The sequence below is a fragment of the Sarcophilus harrisii genome, chromosome 1 (assembly GCF_902635505.1).
Source record: "Sarcophilus harrisii chromosome 1, mSarHar1.11, whole genome shotgun sequence".
Lineage (NCBI taxonomy): Eukaryota > Metazoa > Chordata > Mammalia > Dasyuromorphia > Dasyuridae > Sarcophilus > Sarcophilus harrisii.
The window spans coordinates 562,119,958-562,140,808 of record NC_045426.1 but is presented as its reverse complement, the minus strand read 5'-3'; positions in this window follow the sequence as shown (position 1 = coordinate 562,140,808).

Below are 20,851 nucleotides of genomic sequence, written 5' to 3'. Positions count from 1 at the left end.
TCTTTGTCTCATCCTGAGATGTAATTTCCCTCATTTACCTCCACTTTCCCCCCCCCTTTTTTTTTCTATTACAATCCCCCCCTTTTTATCTCTAGTTTCTTTTTTTATAACAGTAAAATCAGATTATACATGTACTCTCTCTATATACCCAAAACAGAAATACAGTTCTCAAAAGTTTTTTTTTTCTTTTTACCTTTTTATGCTTCTCTTGAGTTCTATATTTGGAGGTCAAATTTTTTGTTGAACTCTAAGTCTTTTCATCAAAAATAAATGGAATTCACCAGTCTCATTGAATGTCCATCTTCTTCCCTGAAAGAAAATGCTCAGTTTAGCAGGGTCTTTTTTTTTTTTTTAATAGCTTTTCATTTACAGGATATATGCATGGGTAATTTTTCAGCACTGATCCTTACATATTTTGTTCCAACTTTTCCCCTCCTTCCCCCCACTTCCTCCCCCAGATGGCAGGTAGACCAATACATGTTAAATATGTTAAAGTAAATGTTAAATACAATATATGTATACATATCTATATAGTTATTTTGCTGCACAAGAATATTGGATTTTGAAATAATGTACAGTTAACCTGTGAAGGAAATCAAAAATGCAAGCAGACAAAAACAGAGGGATTGGAAATGCTATGGGTGGTTCACACTCATTTCCCAGAGTTCTTTCGCTGGGTGTAGCTGATTCTATACATTATTGCACAAATGGAACTGATTTTGTTCATCTCATTGTTGAAGAAAGCCATATCCATTAGAATTGATCATCATATAGAATTGTTGTTAAAGTATATAATGATCTCCTGGTCCTGCTCATTTCACTCAGCATCAGTTCATGTAAGTCTCTCCAGATCTTTCTGAAATCATCCTGCTGGTCATTTCTTACAGAACAATAATATTCCATAACATTCATATACCACAACTTATTCAGCCATTCTCCAATTGATGGGCATCCATCCACTCAGTTTCCAGTTTCTAGCCATTACAAAGAGGACTGCCACAAACATTTTTGTACATACAGGTCCCTTTCCCTTCTTTAAAATCTCTTTGAGATACAAGCCCAGTACTAACACTGCTGGATCAAAGGGTATATATAGTTTGATAACTTTTTGAGCATAGTTCCAAATCGCTCTCCAGAATGGCTGGATGTATCCACAATTCCACCAACAATGTATCAGTATCTCAGTTTTCCCACATCCCCTCCAACATTCAGCATTATCTTTTCTTATCATCCTATCCTATCTGAGAGGTGTATAGTGGTATCTGAGTTGTCTTAATTTTCATTTCTCTGATTAATTGTGACTTGGAGTATCTTTTCATATGGCTAGAAATAGTTTCAATTTCTTCATCTGAAAATTGTCTATTGATATCCTTTGACCATTTATCAGTTGGAGAATGGCTTGATTTCTTATAAATTAGAGTCAATTCTTTATCTGTTTTGAAAATGAGACCTTTATCATAACCTTTGACTATGAAATTGTTTTCCCAGTTTATTGTTTCTCTTCTAATCTTGTCTGTATTAGTTTATTTGTACAAAAGCTTATCAATTTAATATAATCAAAATTTTCTATTTTGTGATCAATAATGATCTCTAGTTCTTCTTTAGTCACAAATTCCTTCCTCCTCCACAGGTCTGAAAGATAAACTATCCTATGTCTCATTCTTTATGCCTAGATCATGAACCCATTTTAACCTTATCTTGTTGTATGGTGTTAAGTGTGGGTCAATGCCTAGTTTCTGCTATTCTAATTTCCAATTTTTTCCAGCAGTTTTTGTCAGTGAATTTTTATCCCAAAAGCTAGGGTCTTTGGGTTTGTCAAATACTAGATTATTAAAGTATTGACTATTTTGTCCTGGTTTTGGTAATGGCTGCTTTATAATATAGTTTTAGATCTGGACAGCTAGGCCACCTTCATTTGATTTTTTTTTTCATTAGTTCCCTTGAAAGTCTTGACCTTTTGTTCTTTCAGATGAATTTTGTTGTTATTTTTTCTAGGTCATTAAAATATTTGGGGGGAGTCTGATTGGTATACCACTAAATAAATAGTTTCGGTAGTATTGTCATCTTTATTATATTTGCTCTACCTATCCAAGAGCACTTAATATTTTTCCAATTGGTTAGATCTGATTTTATTTGTGTGGAAAGTGTTTTGTACTTTTGCTCATACAATTCCTGACTTTCCCTTGGCAGATAGAGTCCCAAATATTTTATACTATTGGCAGTTACTGTAAATGGAATTTCTCTTTGTAACTCTAACTGTTGGATTTTGTTTGTGATATATAAGAATGCTGATGACTTATGTGAGTTTATTTTGTATCCTGCAACTTTGCTAAAAGTATGGTTTATTTCTAATTGATTTTTAGTATAATCTTTGGGGTTCTCTAAGTATACCATCATATCATCTGCAAAGAGTGATAATTTGGTTTCCTCATTACCTATTCTAATTCCTTTAATCTCTTTCTCAACTCTTATTGCTGAAGCTAGAATTTCTAATACAATATTGAATAATAATGGTGATAGTGTGCAACCTTGTTTCACTCCTGATTTTATTGGGAATGGTTCCAGTTTATCCCTATTACATATAATGCTTACTGATGGTTTTTAATAAATGGTACTCATTATTTTAAGGAAAAATCCATTTATTCCTATATTCTCAAGTGTTTTTACTAGGAATGGATGTTGGATTTTATGGAATGCTTTTTCTGTATCTATTGAGATGATCATATGGTTTTTGTTAATTTGGATATTGATATAGTCAATTATACTGATACTTTCCCTAATACTGAACCAGCCCTGCATTCCTGGTATAAATCCTACTTGGTTATGGTGTATTATCCTAGGGATGATTTTCTGTAATCTTTTTGCTAATATTTAAGATTTTAGCATCAATATTATTAATGAGATTGGTACCATGCTTGTGTCATAAAAGGAATTTGGTAGGAGTCCTTCATTCCCTATTTTTTCCAATAGTGTATATAACATTGGAGTTAATTGTTCTTTAAATATTTGGTAGAATTCACATGTAAATCTATATGGTCCTGGGGATTTTTTCTTAAGAGAATTGATTAATAGCTTGTTCTCTTTATATTTTTTCTAAAATGGGACTATTTAAGTAATTAACTTCCTCCTCTGTTAATCTGAGAAGCCTATATTTTTTGAAGGTAGTCATTCATTCCACTTAGGTTATTAAACTTATTGGCATAAAGTTGGGCAAAGTAGCTCCTAATTATTGCTCTAATTTCCTCTTCCTTGGTGGAAAATTCTCCCTTTTCATTTTTTAAGACTAACAATTTGATTTTCCTCTGTCATTTTTCTAATCAGATTTACCAAAGGTTTATCTATTTTATTGATTTTTTTCATAAAATCAACTCTTAGTTTTATTTATTAATTCAAGTTTTTTTTTTACTTTCAATTTTATCAATTTCTCCTTTTAATTTTAGAATTTCAAGTTTAGTACTTGATTAGGTTTTTTTTAATTTGGTCTTTTTCTAGCTTTTTAAGTTGCAAGCCCAATTAATTGATCTTCTCTTTCTCTGTTTTATTCAACTAAGTCTCTAAAGATATAAAATTTCCCCTTATTACCACTTTGGCTGCATCCCACAAATTTTGGTGGGTTGTCTCATTGTTGTCATTCTCTTGGGTGAAATTACTGTTTCTATGATTTGCTGTTCACCCAATCATTCTTTAGGATGAGGTTATTTAATTCCCAATTACTTTTTGGTCTATTAACTAGCTTTTTTTGAATGTATTTTTATTCTCTGATCTGAAAAGTGCATTTACTATTTTCTGCCTTTCTCATTTAATTTTTGAGGTTTTATGTCCTAATTATGGTCAGTTTTTTATAGGTTCCATGAACTGTTGAGAAGAAAGGGTAAGGTCCTTTCTGTCTCCATTCAGTTTTCTCCAAAGATCTATCATACTAACTTTTCTAATATTCTATTTATCTCTTTAACTTCTTTCTTATTTGTTTTGTGGTTTGATTATCTAATTCTGAGGTGAAGGTTGAGATCTCCACTATTATAGTTTTGTGTTCTATTTTTCTTTGCTTCTTAACTTCTCCTTTAGGAAGTTAGATGCTATACCATTTCATGTGTATATGTTTAGTATTGATATTGCTTCATTATCTATGCTACCCTTTAGCAATATATAGTTTCCTTCCTTATCTCTTTTAATTAGATCAGTTTTTGCTTTTGCTTGATTTGAGATCAGGATGGCTACCTCTGCTTTTTTGACTTGCCCTGAAGCATAGTAGATTCTACTCCAGCCTTTTTTTTTTTTTTTTTTTATTTAATAGCCTTTTATTTACAGGATTTATACATGAGTAACTTTACAGCATTAACAATTGCCAAACCTCTTGTTCCAATTTTTTCACCTCTTACCCCCTTCCTAAGATGGCAATACCAGTAGATGTTAAATATATTAAATATAACTTAGATACACAATAAGTATACATGACCAAAACATTTTTTTTGCTTCAAAAGAATCAGATCTGAATTATTGACAATTACTTGTGAAGGAAATCAAATGCGGTTGCATAAATATGGATTGAGATTTAATTAAATGGTTTTATCATCTCCCAGAGTATTTTCTGGGCATAGAGCTCAGTTCATTACTGCTCATTAGAAATGATTTGGTTGATCTGTTTTGAATTCTGATCCATCAGAACTGTCATCATCATATTGTTGTTGAATATAATGATCTCCTGTTCTGCTCATTTCACTAGCATCAGTTAGGTGTAAGTCTCCAGGCCTTTCTGAAATCATCCTGTTGGTCATTTCTTCAGAACAGTAATATTCCATAATTTCATATACCACAATTTATTCAGCCATTCTCAACTGATGGACATCCATTCAGTTTCAGTTTCTAGCCACTACAAAGGGCTGCCACAAACATTGGCACATACAGGTCCCTTTCCCTTCTTTATAACTCTTTGGATATAATCCCAGGTAGTAACACTGCTGGATCAAAGGGTATGCACAGTTTGATCTTTTTGACATAGTTCCAAACTACTCTCCAAAATGGTTGGACCCTTCACAACTCCACCAACAATGCATCAATGTCCCCAGGTTTTCCCATCCCCTCCAACAATCATCATTATTTTTCCTGTCATCTTAGCCAATCTGACAGTGTGTAGTGGTAATCTTAGAGTTGTCTTAATTTGCATTTCTCTGATTAATAATGACTTGGAGCATCTTTCATATGACTAGAAATAGTTTCAATTTCTTCATCTGGTTGTCTGTTCATATCCTTTGACCATTTTTCAATTGGAGAATGGCTTGATTTTTATAAATTAGAGTTAATTCTCTATATTTTGGAAATGAGGCCTTTATCAGAACCTTTGACTGTAAAAATATTTTCCCCAGTTTATTGCTTCCCTTCAATCTTGTCTGCATTAGTTTTGTTTGTACAAAAAAACTTTTCAGTTTGGTATAATCGAAATTTTTCTATTTTGTGATCAGTAATGATCTCTAGTTCTGCTTTGGTCATAAAGACCTTCCCCTTCCACAGGTCTGGAGGGTAAACTATCCTATGTTCCTCCTAATTTATTAATAATTTCATTCTTTTCCTAGGTCATAAACCCATTTTGACCTTATCTTGGTGTCTGGCGTTAAGTATGGATCAATGCCTAGTTTCTGCCATATTAGTTTCCAATTTTCCCAGCAATTTTTATCAAACAGTAAGGTCTTATCCCAAAAGCTGGGATCTTTTGGGTTTGTCAAAGACTAGGTTGCTATATTTGTTGACTGTTTGTCCCTTGAACCTAATCTATTCCACTGATCAACTAATCTATTCCTTAGCCAATACCAAATAGTTTTGGTAACTGCTGCTCTATAATATAATTTTAGATCTGGTACAGCTAAGCCACCATCATTTGATTTTTTTTTCATTAATTCCCTTGAAATTCTTGACCTTTTGTTTTCCATTGAACTTTGTTGTTATTTTTTCTAGGTCATTAAAATACTTTTTGGGAGTCTAATTGGTATGGTAAATAAATAGATTAGTTTAGGTAATATTGTCATCTTTATTTATATTTGCTGCCTATCCAAGAGCATTTAATATTTTTCAATTGGTTAGATCAGACTTAATTTGTGGAAAAGTGGTCGTAATTTTGCTCATAAAGTTTCTGATTTTCCCTTGGCAGATAGATTCCTAAATATTTTATATTATCAGTAGTTAGTTTAAATGGAATTTCTCTTTGTAACTCTGACTGTTGGATTTTGTTAGTAATATATAAGAATGCTGATGACTTATGTGGGTTTATTTTATAACCAGCAACTTTGCTAAAGTTGTGGATTATTTCTAATAACTTTTAACAGAATCTCTGGGTTCTCTAAGTATACCATCATGTCATCGCAAAGAGTGATAATTTGGCTTCCTCATTGCCTATTCTTATTCCTTTTAATCTTTTCTCAGCTCTTATTGCTATAACTAGTGTTTCTAATACAATATTAAATATTGTTGATAGTGGGCAACCTTGTTTCCTCAGATCTTATTGGGAATGTTTGGTTTGTCTCCATTACATATGATGCTTATGATGGTTTTAAATAGATGCTGCTGATTATTTTAAGGAAAAGTCCATTTATTCCTATACCTCAATGTTTTAATAGGAATGGATGTTGGATTTTATCAAATGCTTTTCTGCATCTATTAGATGATCATATGGTTTTGTTAATTTGGTTATTAACATGGCCAATTATATTGATAGTTTTCCTAATATTGAACCAACCCTGCATTCCTGGTATAAATCCTACTTGATCATAGTGTATTATCTTGGAGATGATTTTCTGTAGTCTTTTTGCTAATATCTTATTTAAGATTTTAGCATCAATATTCATTAGGGAGATTGGTCTATAATTTTCTTTCTCTGTTTCAGCCTACCTGGTTTAGAGTATCAGTACCATGTCTGTGTCATAGAAGGAATTTGGTAGGACTCCTTCATTTCCCTATTTTATCAAATAATTTATATAGCATTGGGGCCAATTGTTCTTTAAATGTTTGGTAAAATTCACATGAAATCCATCTGGTCCTGAGGGATTTTTCTTGGGGAGTTGTTTAATTGCCTGTTCTATTTCTTTTTTGAAATGGGACTATTCAAGAATTTACTTCCTCCTCTGTTAGTCTGGGAAGTCTATATTTTTGGAGGTAGTCATCCATTTCACTTAGGTTATCAAATTTATTGGCATAAAGTTGAGCAAAATAACTCTTATTATTTCTCTAATTTCCTCTTCATTGGTGGAAAGTTCTCCCTTTTCATTTTAAGACTACTAATTTCATTTTCCTCCCTCCTTTTTCTAATCAGATTTACCAAAGGCTTATCTATTTTATTGGCTTTGTCCTTAGAACCAACTCTTAGTTTTATTAATTAGTTCAATAGTTTTTTACTTTCAATATTTTAATTTCTCCTTTTAATTTTAGAATTTCCAATTTAGTATTTGATTGGGGTTTTAATTTGGTCTTTTTAGTTTTTTTAGTTGCAAACCAATTCATTAATCTTTTCTTTCTCTGTTTTTATTCAAGTAAGCCTCTAAGGATATAAAATTCCCTCTTATTACCGCTTGGCTGCATCCCACAAATTTTGTATGATGTCTCATCATTGTCATTATCTTGAGTGAAATTATTAATTGTATCTATAATTTGCTGCTTCACCCAATCATTCTTTAAGATGAGATTGTTTAGTTTCCAATTACTTTTGGTCTATTTCCCTAATTTTTTTGTTGAATGTAGTTTTTATTGCATCATGATCTGAAAGAAAGCATTTACTATTTCTGCTTTCTTGCATTTTAATTTTAAGGTCTTTATGTCCTAATATATGGTCAATTTTGAATAGGTTCCATGAACTGCTGAGAAGAAAGTATATTCCCTTCTATCTCCATTCAATTTTCTCCAAAGATCCAACATACCTAATTTTTTCTAATATTCTATTTACTTCTTTAATTTATTTCTTATTTGTTTGTGGTTTGATTTGTCTAATTCTGAGGTGAAGGTTGAGATCTCCTACTATTACAGTTTTGTTGTCTATTTCTTCTTGCAACTCTTAACTTTCCTCCTTTAGGAAGCTAGTGCCATACCACTTGGTGCATATATGTTTAATATTGATATTGCTTCGTTGTTTTATGCTACCCTTTAGCAGGATGTAGTTTCCTTCCTTTCTCTTTTAATTAGATCAATTTTTACTTTTGCTTGATCTGAGATAAGGATGGCTACCCCTCTTTTGACTTCACCTGGAAGCATAATAGATTTTGCTCCAGCCTTTTACCTTTACTCTATATTATCCCCCTTGCTTTAAATGTGTTCTTTAAACAACATTGTAGGTTCTGACTTTGATCCAGTCTGCTATCTGCCTCCTCTTTTGGAGTTCATCCCATTCCACATTTTCGTTAGAATTACTAAATCTTTTCCTGCCATCCATAACCCCAGATTGTGCTACTTTTCTTGCCTCCCCAACCCTCTTTCCCCTTTTAAACTTATTGTCCCCTCTTGTATCCACGATACTTATCCTCTTTATAATCCCTCCCTCCCCCGGTCTTTCCCTTCCTTCCCTTTTACTCTCTTTTCCTTTTCCTCTCCCCGTTTTAATAGGGAGAGAAATTTTCTCTAAAACAAATGTCAATTATTTTTTCTTTGAGCCAACTCTGATGAGAGAAGATTCCACACAATGTTCCTCCCCCTCTCAAATTCCCTCTGATATGATAAGTTTCCTTAGCCTCTTTGTGGGATGTGGTTTCCCTCTTTTATCCCTCCTTCCCACCTTATTCTGCCATCATCCCTTTCCATATCTACTTCCCTTTTTATGTTATATCAGTACAATCAAATTTTACATGTATTTTTTTGTATATCCAAACAAAATACAATTCTCAAGAGTTATTTTACCGTTTTGCATCTCTTGAGTTCTATTCTTGGAGATCAAATTTTTTGTTTTAATTCTGGTTTTTCTTCAGAAACAAATGGAATTCATTTGTTTCATTAAATGTCCATCTTCTTCCCTGGAAGAAAATGCTCAGCTTAGCTGGGTAGTTTATTCTTGGCTGCATCCAAGTTCTTGTGCCTTTGAAATATCATATTCGGCCTTCTTTCCTTTAATGTAGAGAGCCAGATCTTGGGTGATCCTTATTGGCACCTCAGTATTTAAATGGTTTTTGGCTGCTTGTAAAATTTTTTCCTTAATCGATAGTTCTGAAATTTTGCCCAATATTCCTTGAGTTTTATTTTAGGTTTCTTCCAGAAGGTGTTCGATGAATTCTTTCAATGCCTATTTTACCTTCTGATTCTATTACATCTGGGCAGTTCTCTTTGATGATTTCTTGTAAAATAGGATCTAGGCTCTTTTTTTCATCATAGTTTTCGGAAAGTCCAATAATCCTCAGATTATCTCTCCTAGATCTATTTTCAAGTCTGTCGTTTTGCAATAGATAATTCATGGTTTTCCAGTTTGTCATTTTTTGGTTTTGCTTGTGATTCTTGCTGCTCAATGCATCATTAGTTTCAATTTGTTCAGTTCTAATTTTTAAAGAATTATTTTCTTCATTAGCTTTTTACTTCTTTCTGTATATGTCAATTGAGTTTTTGAATGTATTGTTTTTTCTGTGGAATTTTTTTCCATTTCACTAATTTTTTTTTTTTGTGAATTATTTTCTTTTCAATTCACAGATCCTACTTTTGTGTTCTTTGTCTTTTCAATTCACAAATCTACTTTCTAGTGTTCTTTTTTTAATTCACAATTCTTACTTTCCTAGATTTTTTTTACTTTTTTTCAATTCATTTCAGGAAGTTGTTGCCTCTTAGAAGGCTTCTCTTTCCTTTCCCAATCTTCTAACCTCTTTTGAGACTTTTAATTCTCTTCCTTAAAGGCATTATGTGAGAGGACAGTCTGATGCATTTTCTGTTTGAGGGTCTCTTCAGGTTTGCTGACCTGCTCTTTTTCTGCATAGGTTCGTTGTTCTTTCTCTTTTTATTCATGTTTAAAGTTTAGGGTGAGTCTCTAGGCAAGGGGGTTACCAGCTTCCTCTGCAGAGCAGAGAAGATTAAACCGATTCGGCTCAGGTATAGTGCTCTGGTGAGGTTTTCCCTTCCCCAACAGGAAGTGGATTCAGCACTGGCCGAGGCTATCAAGCGGCTTAGTAGGGCTGGTGGATTAGGCGATTGCCCTCGGCTGAAGACTTAGGGTGAAAGTTGTCACTGCCCCAGGCGGAGCCTCTTTTGGGACTGGGTATTGCGTGACCGGCCACAGGCCGAGACGCAGCAAACTCTGTAGCGTCTCCTGCCTGATAATCGGTCTGGAAAAAGCTCATGGCCCCAAGCGAGCTCCCCCCTGGCAGTTGAGGCTAACCGGGCTCGTCCTCCTGCTTGCAGGATCACAACTTCCAAGGGAAGCCCGTACTGCGGGTTGGGGCTGTCTTGTGCTGAATCTGTCAACGTTCACTTTTCGGTTTGAACTCTCCTGAACCTAATTTCTCTCCGTCCTGTGATCTCCCCCTGGCCCCGGAACCAACCTTTTTGGCAACTCAGATTTTCCCGCCGGTGGGTTGTTCTCTCTTATCTTTCTGGTGTGGCAGTCAAGGACTATTTTGAGGCTTCGATTAATATTGATAAAGAGGTGAGAAGAGCTTAGAAAGTCGCGTGTGTCTTCTCCGCCATCTTGGCTTCGATCTACTCCAGCCTTTTACCTTTACTTTGTATGTATCTTCCTACTTTAAATGTGTTTCCTGTAAACAACATATTGTAGGATTCTGGCTTTTGATTTAGTCTGCTATCCACCTCCGCTTTATGGTAGACTATTGGAATCCTTACAAAGTGACAAGTCAGTTGCCTAATTTAGCATGGTACTTAGCAAATTCTCCAACTCACTAATGTATTTAAGTACTCATTGGAGTTCACAAGTAGGGAAGATTCCTAAATTAACTTTTGTAACTTTGTAAATTCATTTCCTCTCTTAATCCCTCCTCAGAGGAGGATCAACCTTTGGAAATCATATATAAAGCTCTTAGCTTCGGTTAGTTAGTTCAGAACAGTGCCAAGAGTCATGGAGGGCACTCTGGAGATCGAAGCCCAGCTCTCTCTTGGGAGGGCACTCTGTGGGAACCCAAAGCCTACTCTCAGAGGTGGAATCAGATTCATTCCAACTTTCACCTTGGTGCTGGCTGGAGACATTTGGAAGAAGAGAAGCGGAAGCTGGCAGAGGCAAAAGATTAGCGGCGAGAACTCTCGGAACCAAGGAAAGCTGAGGCCTCTAAGAAAGCTACCCGGGCCCAAGGAAGGAGAAAATAAACATTTGCATTTTTATCATTTGGCTGCATTTGAGGTGATTATTACTTTTAGCTGAAACTAAGGCTGCCTCCAGAAAACCTCCCCAAGAAACCTGCTCCCAGAGAGAACCATTATATTTTAAAGAAGAGAACACCACATCTAGGACTTATTGGATTCCTTGAGATGAAAAATTGTTGATGAAACTATTGTAGAATTTCAAAGTTTATAGGGATTATTGGATTCCTGGCACATAAAGTAATAGGCAATGGATTCCTTTTGCACTATTTCTAGGACTTATAGACATGTATAAATTCTCATGTTGATTCTTGTTATTTGTTACATTACTACTAGCCTGTGTTATATTGCTATGTGCTTATGTAATTATGTGTAATGCTGTATACTGTTTCAAGTGAGACCCTTCAGAAACCCGCTAATCTGATTGGATTTCCTATTTCCTTTGGTGTTTTCATCTCCCTTCCTGAGATGTCAGGGAGGGCATGACCACCTTCTTTTTATGGTGTTTTCACTTCTTTTTTGAGCAGTCAGGGAAGGCATGATCACCTTCTTTTGGGGGTTCTCACCTCCTTGAGAAGTCAGGGAGGTCATGACCACCTTATGTTCTAAATCAAAAGAAAGGGGGAGATGTTGGAATCCTTACAAAGTGATAAGTCAGTTGCCTAATTTAGCATGGTATTTAGCAAATCCTCTAGCTCACTAATGTGTTTAAGTACTCATTGGAGTTCACAGATATGGGAGAGTCACAAAGTTAACTTTGTAACCTTGTGAATTCACACCTCCCTTAATCCCTCCTTCAGAGGAGGAGTCAACCTTTGGGAGATCATATATAAAGAAGCTCTTAGAGCTTCAAGTTAGTTAGTTCAGAAGAGTTGGGATTGAGCTAGAGCCAGAAGTCACTTCAGAAGATTGACAGAGTGACCAAAAAGCACTCTGGGAGGAAGCCCACAAGCCCACTCTTGGAGGTGGAGTCAGATTCATTCCATCTTCCACATTGGTGTTGGCTGGAACTATGCTCAAAAAGTTATCAAACTGTGCATACCCTTTGATCCAGCAGTGTTACTAGTGGGCTTATATCCCAAAGAGATCATAAAGAAGGGAAAGGGATCTCTATGTGCACAAATGTTTGTGGCAGCCCTCTTTGTAATGGCCAGAAACTGGAAACTGAGTGGATGCCCATCAATTGAAGAATGGCTGAATAAATTATGGTATATGAATATTATGGAATATTATTGTTCGGTAAGAAATGACCAACAGGATGATTTCAGAAAGGCCTGGAGAGACATGAACTGATACTGAGTGAAACAAGCAGGGCCAGGAGATCATTATATACTTTAACAACAACACTCTATGATCACCAATTCTGATGGACCTGGCCATCCTCAGCAATGAGATGAACCAAATCAGTTCCAATGGAGCAGTAAGAACTGAACCAGCTACACCCAGCAAAAGAACTCTGGGAGATGACTAAGAACCATTACATTGAATTCCCAATCCCTATATTTTTGCCCACTTGCATTTTTGATTTCCTTCACAAGCTAATTGTACAATATTTCAGAGTCTGATTCTTTTTGTACAGCAACATAACGGTTTGGTCATGTATACTTACTGTGTATCTAATCCTGCCATCTGGGGGAGGAGGTGGGGAGAAGGAGGGGAAAAATTGGAACAAGAGGTTTGGCAATTGTCAGTGCTGTAAAGCTACCCATACATATAACCTGTAAATAAAAGGCTATTAAAAAAAAAAAAAGTGATCATATAAGCAAATTAGGAAAACAAAGGATAGTTTACCTTTCACATCTATGGAGGAGGAAGGAATTTGTGACCAAAGAAGAACTAAAGATCATTATTGATCACAAAATAGATAATTTTGATTATATTAAGTTACAAAGTTTTTGTACAAACAAGGCCAATTAAGATGAAATTAGAAGAGAAGCAGAAAACTGGGAGAAAAAAATTTACATCCAAGTGTTCTGATAAAGGCCTCATTTCTAAAATACAGAGAAAATTGACTCTTAAAATTTATAAGAATGCAAGTCATTCTCCAATTGATAAGTGGTCAAAGGATATGAACAGTTTTCAGATGAAGAAATTAAAACCATTTCTAGTCATAAATAACTATTAATCAGAGAAATGCAAATTAAGACTACTCTGAGATGCCACTACACACTTCTCAGATTGGCTAAGGTGACAGGAAAAAATAGTAGTGAATGTTGGAGGGGATGTGGGAAAACTGGAGCGCTAATACATTGCTGGTCAAGTTTGAAATGATCCAACCATTCTGGAGAACAATCTGGAACTATGCAGTGGGTCTACTGGGCCTGTACCCCAAAGAAATCATAAAAAAAGGAAAATGGAGCAGCTAGGTGGTGCAGTGGATAGAGCACCAGCCCTGAAGTCAGGAGGACCTGAGTTCAAATCTGGCCTCGGCCACTTATCACTTCCTGGCTGTGTGACCCTGGGCAAGTCATTTAACCCCAATTGCCTCAGCAAAAATTTAAAAAAAAGGGGGGGGGGGAAATAACCCATATGTGCAAAAATGTTTGTAGCAGCTGTTTTTGTAGTGACAAGGAACTGGAAACTGAGTGGATGCCCATCAGTTGGGGAATGCCTGAATAAGTTAGGGTGTATGAATGTTTTAGAATCTTACTGTTTTATAAGAAACAATCAACAGGATGATTTCAGAGGCAAGGAGAGACTTACATGGCCTAATACTAAATGAAGTAAGTAGAACTAGATCATTGTACACAGCAACAGCAAGATTACGAGATGACCAACTCTGATGGATGTGTTTCTTTTCAACAATGAGGTGATTCAAGCGAGTTCCAATAGGCTTGATTGGATTTTTCCTGTGCAGCATAATTGTGGAAATATGTACAGAAGAATTGCACATGTTTAATATATACTGCTATCTACAAGAGGGGCTGGGGGAAAGGGAGGAAAAAAAATTAAAACAGGATTTTGCAAGGTTGAATGTTGAAAATTATGCATATGTTTTGAAAATATTTGTTTGTTTGTTTGTTTTTATCTTAATTATCTGGAGCTTCAGTTCTGCTAGCCATTTTTGGTCTGTTCTTCCTGGTCCAATGATCTGATCAGATAATAAGGTGTATATACACATTAAAAAAGTTAGAATTTGATAAGAAGATATGAGAAGTATAAAAGATTAAGAAGGGATTACAGTCCCCAGTATTTTGATGATGAGTCACCAACTGTAATGGTAAGATAGAGGGCCCTACCATCTATTCTGCTAATGAGCCCTAAGAACCATTGGACCTTGCTCTTTTATCTGCTGCTATACACTCCAAAACCTCAGGCATTGCCACTAGCTTTGTTGCCTAAGAACCATGGGGCATTTCCATTCAGCCCCAAGTTGAACTCTCCTATAATTTGTCTCCATTGGATTAGAATGTGACCTCATATGTGCAGGACCTATCTCATCTTTTTATTTGTATTCCTATCATTTGACGCATAATTAGAATTTTAAAAATATTACAGATTTAATGAATTCATTAATTCACTATAGCGATGCATAATTGGACAATGAGAGGCACAGGAGATAGAGTGCTAGGCTGAAGTCAAGAAGCCTGGGTCCAAATTGGGCCTCAAATACTAGCTGTGTGACCTTGGGCAAGTCACTTAATCCAGTTTGTCTCAATTCTTTCATAAAATGAGCTGGAGAAAGAAATGACAAATCACTCCTACATCTTTGCCAAGAAAATTCCAAACAAGATCATGAAGAGTTGCATACAACTGAAAAATAACTGAACAACCTCAACTAGAAAAGGTCATACCTGGGTCTTAAAGATAAAAGGAGAAGGAGGAGGAGGAAGCAGCAGCAGCAAAATTCTGGAGGATTTTGAATGCCAGAATAAGGATTTTTTTTTTATTTTACCTTTCATTTACTTTATATACTTCTTGAGTACACTTTTTATCTACCTGTTATTTCCCCCATTACTAATATATATATATATTTTGCTGAGGCAATTGGGGTTAAGTGACTTGCCCAGGATCACACAGCTAGGATGTAGAAAGTGTCTGAGGCCAGATTCGAACTCGGGTCCTCCTGATTTCAGAGCTGGTGCTCTATTCACTGCAACACCTAGTTGTCGCTAGAATATAAACCTTTTGAGGACAAGAATTATTTTTGCTTTTCTTTATATCCTTAACACTTAACCCAATTCCTATCCATAGTAAGCTTTTCATAAGTATTTGTTTGTTGATTTGACGATTAACTTATAAATGATGAGGAAGCATGGAAGGGTGTGTGTGTGTGTGTGTGTGTGTGTGTTTGTGTGTTTGTGTGTTTGTTTTTTTACTGAGAAAATGAATTGGCTAAAATGTGCGCATTAGCAAGATTATATTGGCAGCCATGTGGAGGATGGATTGTAGAAAGGAGGAAATGGAAACAGGTAGGAAGCTATTAGAATAACTTAGACAAGAGGAAATGAGGACCTGAGCTAGAATAGTGGTAGTGAGAGCAGAAAAAAAGGGTTAGGTGAGAGATATCACCTAGGTAGTATCTGTACGACTCTCTAACTTGACAGGGAAGGGGCGGGGAGGGGGGGGGGGTCAGCTTCACTTCTGAGGGTAAAAGTGAGACAGATAACAATGAGATTTTGAGACAGCTCAGGAAAATAATGAAAGTGACATTTACAGAAACAAAGAAGGAGGGAAGGAAAGAGACAAGATTGAAGAGAAAGTGCTGAGTTCAGTTTGGGCCATATTGAGTTTGAGCCATCAGCCAGACATCTAGATGGAGAGATCCAGGAGGCAGCTGTAAATATGGAACTGGAGCTCTAGCAGAGGGTGGAGCTGGAGATAGAGATTTGTGAGTCATCTTATAGAAGATAATTAAAGCCACAGGAGTGAATGAGATCACCAAAGTTGGAAGAGTATCAAGGGGAAGGCAAAAGGACCTCAGTGGATGCCCACATTTAGAGGCCAAGAGGTGATTAAAGAGAAGCAGTCAGTGAGGAAAGAGAAAAACCAAGAGAATGTCAAGATTGTGAAGCAGAAGAAAAGAGAGCATCTAAAAATTGGAATGTCTATCAATAGCAGATGCTACAGAGAATTCAAAGAGGTTGAGAACTGAGAAAAGGTCATCAATGCCTTCATTCCACTAAAATAACCTTATATTTGTTTTGTTCAAAGCTAAGTGTGTGTATTTTGTCTTTCCCAATAGAATGTCAAATTTTTTAGAGGAGATACATCTCTAATATCTGACGCAGTGCTTAGCACATACAGCAATAGGGACTGGTCTTGGGATTTCACTGATGTAGGGGCTTTCTCAGGTGAAAAAGGATATCTGCCACGGCAGGTCAACACCTGTTCAACAATTAATAGTCTTAGAGTTTTTAGAGTCCTAATTGGCAAAGGGTGGTCTGGCCAAGGGTACATAGCCAGTGTAACAGAGGCCAATCTTAACAATTCTGAAGCTGAATCTCTTTTCACCAGGCCATGCTACTTCTCTTGCTTGGAAAAAAGTAAACAGCCTTAATAAATATTTGTTGACTGGTGTGTGTGTGTGAACTGTAATTGGGAATGTCTGCTTTCCTGGAGCTCCTTCTGTAGCCCTACTGTCTCTATTTCTTTCCCATAGCCATTTGAACATCACAAGGACCCTTCCTTAACACTAAAGACCCTAGGAAATGGCGGAACCTTAACCCCTAGTCATAAAAGATTGAAACTATTCTGATGACCTTCAATTGGTCTCTCTCCTCCAAATCTGGCCAATCCCACCTATAAACTACAACTTGTAAAAAAATGAAAATCCAAAAGTTTCCTCATAAATTGCATCTGCCTTGTGGGTAAAATCTCTTCCATTTCTACCCAACATAGTCTTTTAAGTTCTTGACATTTTCTCCTAGTAAAAGAAGAGGAGATATAATCATAATCATATTAACATTTACATAGTGCCTACTGTGTGTCAGGCACTGTTCTACATTTCTGACATTGAACAATATAGAGGTTTTAAACATTATCAACAAACACCATTTGTTACAGGAATGGTTACTTGCCATCACTGGCATTTTATATGAAGCTGCACTTTTTATTAAAGGTGCATTCACTACCCTAAATTCAGACTGTCTTACCGTTGGAATCCTGATGACTCTGGATTTAACAATAAAGCTAATGATTTTCTCCAGCTCTGCCTCACTTAAATCCTCACCTGCAAGTCAAGATACCCCCCCCACCATGATGTCCTTGCCCTCTTCAAGAATAAAGGATAAACAATAAGAAGCCAAATTTTGAAGATTTCAATAGTGTAGGGAGTACCAAGTGAGAAGCAATACATTTAAGCTCCTTGATTGGGGCTTAGAACACTGAGAAATTAGTTATACAAGGTCTCACAAGTAGCAGGACTTGGACTAGGGTCTTCTTGCTGTGGAGATTATTTGCCATAGCCTCTATGCAAACTATATCCAGAAAATATAGAAGGTAATTTGGATTGGGTGGAAGGAAGGAAGCTTTTCACATCTGGAGAGATTAGATGTGTCTTCATTTCTCTTGGTCTGTGTCTGTCAAATGTGTAGGCTGAATGAGATGATTTAGAGATCCCATTCCAGATCTAAGACACCATCAATCTAATTCTGCCACCATTAAAGAAAGTATTTAGTTACTCATGGGACTGAATAGCCACTTAGAAATATACCCCCACTACCTCAGAATTCTAAAGTCCTGCTTTCACAGAGGTTAAAGATATCAGCATAAAGAAAAAAAATTAAGTCAAGCAACATACAGGATTTTTAAAAAATTTTTATTATGTTTGACATCACAATATTAGATCCTTTCACATAACATATCTACAAGGACATTTTGAGTAACACAATTTTTCCAAAAGCTGTACATTCCCAATCCTTTCCAAAGTAGTTCCATAGTTAAGAAAAAAAGTGGAATTTTGCTGCCTCAATGGTTGACACCCATATGATGTTCACAGCAGCTCTGCTCATCCCTTGCATTCACTTCCTACAAAATGAAATCCCTATTAACAGAATACCCCCTCCTGAAAAAAAAACTGAGATAAAACTATCTCTTCTGCTGCTCACCAGGTAGAAGCTACAGCCTGGGTTTTTATATTGAATTTCACATTTTGCTTTCTTTCCAAACTTCCCCTTTGAGAAAGAAAAGAAGTCTAAGGATGTGGATTATTTGTTTGACTGGAAATATGTGTGATTATCATCATCATTGGCAGATTTTTTGTTGAGGATTGCTCTGTATGACTCAGAACTGGGAAGACCAGGGAGGAAAATGAAGTTTCTACCCTCAAATCACTATTGCAAGAAAAGAACAGCAATTTATATGGCCCAGGCCACCATTTTCCCTGCATTCTTTATATTTATCCTTGGTGTTTTCCATGGCACTTTCCAGATGGATTATAGGGTAAATCAACCCCAAGAAGGATCTGTAACAAACCATAGGACTCTTGGAATTAGGTTTAGGAACTTGGTGTGTTTGGGAGGAAGTGATATTCCAATACCCTTGCCAAAGATAAGGAAACTTCTTCAAGATCCTTCACCCTAAGCCAAAACCCCAATCATCCCATGCTAGCTCTGATTCTATGGAAAGATGATTCCAGACTGAATGCTTTAGACTTTCTGATCTAAAGTAATAATTATTTGTTGAATAGATATTATGTGAGACTGCAAAGACAAAGTACATAGTCCCTAACCCCACTATAATAGGAATGACATGTGTAAAGACACCATAGCAAGAAGCTGGCCAATTTGAAGTATGATGGGTCTGGGGACAGCTAGATAGAGTGGGCTTTTCTCAATCAGAAATGCTTTTGTGTGGTAGTTGCAGTAAAATAGTTTGTTAGGATGATGGTTTGGATAAAGCATGAGTTGAGTAAGATTTAGGATGGAAGAGAGAGGTAATAGGAATGCTTCCAGGACAAGAAGGGAAAGGGGGTGATAAACAAAATGTAGATCAGGAAGGCAATGCAGTATAGGTCCTTCTTTGTACAGGTGAGAAATATATATATATATATATATATATATATATATATGCGTGTGTGTGTGTATATATATCTATAACACTAAGAAAAACCATAAAAATTAGCTTCTCAGTGTCAGAGACTTAGAGTTGGAAGAACTGGGTTCTAATTCTGAGTAGTCTCCCTTAATGCCTGCTGTGCCTTTGGATAAGCCATTCCCCTTCCCTCAGTTTTCTTACCTGCACAAAGAAGGGGCTCTATTGTGGTATCTTCCTGCTCTACATTTTGTCCATCACCAAATTCTTGTACTTCTGTTACCCCCTTTCCCTTCTTGCCCTGGAAGCATTCATATTCTCTCTCTCTTCCATCCTAAAGGAATTCCCTTGCAACATAATCAACAAGTAGTCATCCAGTTCTCCTTAAAGATCTCCAGGGACAAGAATCCTATGACTTTCCAAGACAGCCCATTCTATCTTTGAACAGTTGTAACTATTAAGAATTTCTGGTATCAAGCCTGAATTTGCCTCTTGGCTTCTTTGACACTAATTGTGATGAGTTAAGCCACAAAGAATAAGTTATTTCCCCCCCCCCTCTTTTTTTTCACATGACAACCTTTCAAATACATGAAAACAATTATTTCACCACTAAGTCTTGTCTTCCTCAGGCCTGGGACTCATCTACTTCTCCTCACTAAAGTACCCCTTGCACTGATCATCCACTGCCTCATTCTCAGAGTTCCCATTCTTCAATACAAAGTCCCTAAGTCTGATCCTTTTGGGTGGTAGCAGTAGGTAAAAAGCTGCTGGACTTTTTGAAAGAAGGATGGAATCTTCATCCCACATGAGTATATAGAAAAGCAATACTAATTATAGTGATTTACATGATATGATTATTATTTATTCAAAATGTGCCCAGCACTATTATGCATATAATAAAATGTGACAGATTAACTTGGCTCAATTCAATTTGATTCAATAAAAATTTATTAAATACCTATTACATATAAATCCCTGTACTGTATACTGGGTAAAATCCAAAAGTAAAAAATGCCAAACAACTTATACTACTATGAGTTAGAATATGATTAAGTTTAGGAGAATTCAAATAGTAGAGGTCAAACAGATGTCTGAAATTCAAGGAAGGAGGGAGTGGGCATTTTTACTTTGGGACTTCATAAGGTTTGGTACATCTGAGCTGAGGCTCAAAAGGAAAGAGCTTCAATTGGCAATTATTGCCAGCTAAAGAGACCAATTGGTAGGAGAATGTGTGTGTGTGTGTGTGTGTGTGTGTGTGTGTGTGTGGAGAAGTAAAAAAAATGTAAAAATGAAGAGCTGAATTTTGCTCTTTAGTTCCTTTGTTCAGGAGAGCATTAAAACCATCTGAGTCTCAGTGATTGGAGAAATCTTAAGATGACTTGGTTGTTTTGGAGTAGTGTCTAAGCATCTCTTAAGGTGAGCTTCATTGATAGTGGCTTTCCCTCTCCACACACACTTTTCCTTACACCACTCACCAAGATGAACTAATTGTTTGATATTCTTGGAAGGATGACTGTGATGCTAAAAGGAGCTTCCCTTCTCTGAACCTATAAAAATCCTTTTTGCTGTTTTTCATTTTTTTTCCTTCAGCTAGCAACATTCTAAGACTCTCTACCTC